Genomic DNA, 5,486 nt, shown 5'->3' with positions numbered 1-5,486 from the left:
CAACTTCTTATCATTGAGTTGATTCCAACTCATGATGTTAGAGAATAGAACTGCTACATTTTTTTTTAATGTCCACAGTCCAGTAATTTATTTTAAATTTGAGTAATTTCAAATTCCACAAACAAAACTGAAGAACAGCAATATTTTGTTTGAATTCTCTCTTCAGTACACTCAGTGATCTAAAACACCACAATATCCAACATACACAAACCTCAGGGCAGGGTTAGTAAGTACAAACAGACTGGAATCATGGTGCTCTTTTGCTTCTGAATGGAATGATCCCACAGAAAATGCACAGAATACAGCACAACATAAGGGCACCTGCTACACATGAAGTAAGCAAAGTACACTAGCATTGTCTATATGTGTAATGGGGAAACCTGCATAGGTTATAGGAGGCCTTTTATGCTCATTTAAAAACCAGGCAAGTTGTCAGTATGCACTTTTCCAATTATTTGGACAGCAATGCAATCCAATGTAGGTTATACAGATTAGTGTTGTCTTTGTTGGCATTGAGAGTCTTGTGTGGTCACATATCAATATTTTTGCTTTAGCTTTTCTCTGAATAAAAGAGACTTAAATGCATTGACAATACATATTGTAAGCTGTTTACATACACTAAATTTAAGAGATTCAATATTAGAGTTTCTTTTTTTCTTTAAACACTACAGAGTACAAATCAGTTCTTCACAACAGACTGAATATTAAGCAGTTCTTCAAAGAACGAGGGTCGGGGAGACAGAAGCCCAAGTGAATATAAACATTGAAACTATTCCCCTTTGAAATAAATTCTCAAATGATGCAGAATGTGAAATAAGGCATTAGCATAGTGATCCAAGTTTATAGTTAAAAAGAAAAAGTAGTCCTTCGTGAAACAAAGGTTACAAGAATATGTTGCCGTTCCCCCTACCCCCGTTATAAACTGAGAAGTGGGTAGAGATGGTGTTTCAGTATGAAAATAGGGGACTACAGGATCAGCTTTCCACTTTACCTGCTGTACCCAAAGCCAGACTGTGGCTGCCCATAGGGTGGCACAGTATAACCACAACCAAAAGGTGCCTGGGGAGGGACTGCAACACTGGGTCCTGCTGTCAGGATCAACTGAGGCTGACCATAAACAATAAGTTGTGTCTCTGTAGTGTCCCTCTTCTTTTCTCAGTGATTCTGAAGCATCTAATTTATTCACCTTTTCCTTTATTGCATCAATCTTTGTCAAGTACTCCTTCATGACCTGGATGAAATAAGGCATGATGAAATCCATGATATTGTGCCTCCATGCAGTTTCCAGGACAACATCTGGCCTTAAAAGATCATAACAGGTAAAGAGACAAGCTCCAAAGAACTCTCTTTTCTTTTTCTGCAAAAACTACTGGAGGAGTTCTTCAGCCAACTCAGTATCTTTAGACTCAGAGGCATACTGCATTACATCCTTGCAGAGGCTATCTTTCTTACAGAATTCTGCACTCTGCTTCCAGTGATTGTTGCCTTTGAAGAGATAAGCAGCAATTCTTCTGAACTCAATAAGCTCATGTTTTTCCAAACGCTGAGCAAGTGAGATATTGTCAAAGTTGTCATAAGCATCTATTGATATTCGTAGAGCCTGGTAATCTTCTTCTGTAATAAAGAGGTTGTTTAGAGACTCATTCACATTCACAGATTTGTTGTGGTGGTTCTGAACTGAACGCAGATACGGTTTCACCAGTGGTAGCTGTTTTACCTTGTTGAAATAATTGACTGCATGACTATGATCCAATCGTGGAGACAGCACCATCAGCAAATCATTTAACAACAAAGGCTTGAATTCTAAGTAGAATTGTATTGCTCTGTAGTATAGTTCCACGTTGGCAACCTTGGTAATGGTATCTTTGAGCTGCCCTTCTTTCCATGCATCAGTTGAGTGATTCATCATGGTAATTATGGTATTATATTCTACATACTTGTTATACAAAAACACCAGTTTTGCCCAAAGGTGAACTTGTTCTGCAGCTCTTAGCATTTAGGTATATTCACTCTGGACCAGAACAGCTCCAGGTGCTCCCTTATTTTCTGTGGCTTAAACATAGAATATAGAATAGCTAATTCAGTAAACATCCCCACGTGTGCACGCTCAAGTCCCAAAGCTGCTTCCAACATGGTTAGCAGTTCTTCAAAATATCCACGATCTTGATAGTAGTTGATAAGTTCCTCTAATTCATCTGCATGTACTACAATATGAAGCCCACACATCTGAACCAGTAGGAACTCTTTCCCATCCACATAGACGAAGCAGACCTCCTTCCATGTTCAAGTACTATTAGCTTTTCTAGCTCCATCAACAGCTGCTTGATATTCACTCAGGTGAACCAGATGTCCAAAATTAGAAACATTATTGTACAACAACTTAGCTGCATCATACATTTTTTTCATCCTAACAATGGTCACCAACTTGTTGGATATGAGCATTGTTTGGCCCATTGATGAACTCTTCTAACTCTGAAAGGTGGTTTGTTTTAGCCAGGGCAAATATCAATTCTGTCTCCACATAAGATTCCCGAGCCTTCTTATGGGCCATCTGCAAGTACTTCACAAGTTCTTCCCAATTTCCACTAATATTGGCAGCCTGAACAACTTCCATGTAGAATGAAGTATCATATGCTTTGATGTAAGAATCAATGGCTTCTTTCACCATTCCTTTCTGCAACTGGGCTTTTGCAAGCTGACTCCAGACTGCTGGTTCATTGCAGCATTCAGCAAACTCATATGCTCGATCCAAGTTTCCAATATGTTCAATTAAGACCTGCACTGCTGAAGTATTGACACAAAATTTCCAGAAAATGGCAAATGCTTCTTCAAACAGTTCATTGCTGATGGTGATATTGGCAATATCTGGGGTATCATAATTATCTAGGTGGTTATTGTACTCCATAACACATGTATGGTCAGCCTTAATTGCAGTGAGGATGAGGAGGTTTTGCAAATCCCTGTTTTCACTGAATACAGAGTTATCAAGGACAATTTTCTCCAGCAGTTCGATGGGTTCATTGGGAAGGTCTGCAGTTATAAAAGCCTTGACAGTTACATCAAAGCACTTCTTCAGGATCCTGAGTCTCAGACAAGGCTGTCTGCACAACCTGGTCAATTAAGGGTCTTCTGTAAGGACTGCTTTTCAGTAGCACACTACCCCATAATTCTGGATCCTTTCGGTGTACCAGGTAACAAGACATTCTTTTGAAGAGAGAATTCTCATTGCAAACATTAATAAGTTCCAGATCACACTGGCCATGTTCATAAGCAACACATGCCAGATGTGGATCTCTCTTCTCACAATACTTTCCAACAACACAACTGTCATAGTAGGGATTTTCACAAAGAAATCTCTCAGGGTTGTTATTAGTATCTATGTAGATTTTGGCTAGTGTGTTGTGAGTAGCAGTCTCCCCACCACTTTCATGAATTCTGGCCTCCAGCCAAGGAAGAAGGAGTTTCAATCTGTTTCTTTTTTCAACCTTAACAATAAGCTCATCAGTAGAAAACTGACACTTACAACAAGAATTAAGTTTTTAATAACATCTTCAGATGTTGATTGCCCTGAAGATGTTATTAAAAAACATTGTGGTTTCTTGACTATAATTTTTACCCAAGCAAATCACCAGGCCTTTCTTCTGGAGCACAAATGGGTGAGTTTGAACTGCCACGTTTTAGGTTTGTAGTAGTCGAGAGTGAACTGTTTGCACCACCCAGGGACATGAAGACTGTTGTAACAAAGTATCACAAATTGGGAAGCTTAAAACAAGAGAAATTTATTGTCTCGCGGTTCTGGGGCATGGCAGACATTTTTGACTTTTTACTGGAACTCCAGAAGGGCTATGCCTTAAAAATGCGCTGCCATTGAGTCATACTCAACTCATAGAGACCCCTCCTTGGGTTTCCTAGGTGGTATCACTATGGAAGTAGATTGCCCAATCTTCCTTCCAAGGAGTGGCTGGTGGGTTTGAACCGCTAGCCTTCTGGTTAGCAGTCAAATGCCTTAGGCACTATGCTACCAGAGCTCCTGTGCCCTAAAAGTAAGGACAAAATTGAATGCACCATCTATTGTAAAGCCTAAAACAAGTCCTCTTCAGCAAGCTCTGCAAACTATGGCTGGGGGGTTAAGTCCAGCCAGCTGCCTGTTTTTGTACATAGAGACTAACTGGATCATAGCCACACACAATGGTTTATGTGGTGTTGATAGCTGCTTTCATGCTACAGGGACAAAGTTGAGTACCTGCAGCCTCACAAAGTCCAAAGCATTTACCATCTGACCCTTTTGTCAATCACGCTTCTACAGTTTCCAGGAGATCCACTGGTGCTGTATTTGCCCACAAGAGAATTAACTTTCAGTGGAAGAAAATAACATCTTTAAGTGTCTCTACAATTTCTCATCCACATTGACATACCCTCAAAAGTGTGCTAAAAGTAGGAAAAATTGACTAGAAACCAAGAAAAACAATTAACAAGAGAAACAGATCTTGTTTCTGTTGTGATTTAGATATTTTAAGTAGAAGACAAGTATTTTATTTTTTAAAACTTTTTTTTCAATATTATAGACTTAGAATAACTCACAAAAATAGGACATCAAAATTCTCATATATTCTTCACTTCTCTTTCCAGTGTTACCATCTTATCTTATATAATCATAACACAATTTTTAAAATCAGAAAACTAATTCTGAAGTAGTATTAACTAAGCTCAGATCTTAGAATTTCACCAGTTGTTCCAATAATGTTCTTTTTTCTGGTACAGAGTCCCACCCAGTATCTCACATTGCATTTAATTTCCATGTCTCCTTAATTTCTTTTAAATGGGACAGTTTTGTCAGTATTTCTTTGTCTTCCATGACCTTGATATTTTTTAAGAATACAGGCCAATAATTTTGTAAAATTCTCTTCAGTCTGAGCTTGTCTGATGTTTTCCCATGATTGAAATTAGGTTATGCAATTTTGGCAAAAATACCACAGAGTGATGTTTCATCCTTCATGGTGCATGATATCGGTAAATTTATGATGTCAGCATGACTTATTTTTGGTAATATTAACTTTGATCACTTGACTAAAATGGTGCCTGCCAGGTTTCTTCACATTCAAATTATTATATTTTTCCTATGTAATTAATAAATATCATGTGGGAATATACAAGCATGCACATATCCTGTTTCTTATCATAATTTCACTTGCTAATTTTTAACAATTAGTAACAGTCTTCAATTTGTTCATCTTTGGTTTTAGTGGCCAGTGCATAAATTTGAATAATCGTAGTAGTAACTGGTCTTCCTTGCAGCCATATGGGTACTAACCTATCACTGGCAGCATTGTACTTAAGGACAGATCTTGAAATTTTCTTTTTGAAGATGAGTGCAACACTGTTGTTGTTGTTGTTATGTGCCGTCGAGTCAGACCCAACTCATAGCATGCCTTGGGTTTCCGAGGCAGTATCACTACAGAAGTAGATTGCCCCATCTTCCTTCCAAG

At 38.4% G+C, this 5,486-nt stretch overlaps 1 pseudogene; it reads right to left on the bottom strand.

The window, feature by feature from the left end:
- Positions 1-987: 987 nt before the first annotated feature.
- On the bottom strand, positions 988-4,996 carry LOC103199035 (annotated as a pseudogene).
- Positions 4,997-5,486: the final 490 nt, after the last annotated feature.

Source organism: Orycteropus afer, unplaced genomic scaffold (genome assembly GCF_000298275.1).
Source record: "Orycteropus afer afer isolate SDZICR_OR568_19922 unplaced genomic scaffold, OryAfe1.0 scaffold00102, whole genome shotgun sequence".
In the NCBI taxonomy this organism is placed as follows: domain Eukaryota; kingdom Metazoa; phylum Chordata; class Mammalia; order Tubulidentata; family Orycteropodidae; genus Orycteropus; species Orycteropus afer.
This window is presented reverse-complemented; position numbering and strand designations above follow the sequence as displayed.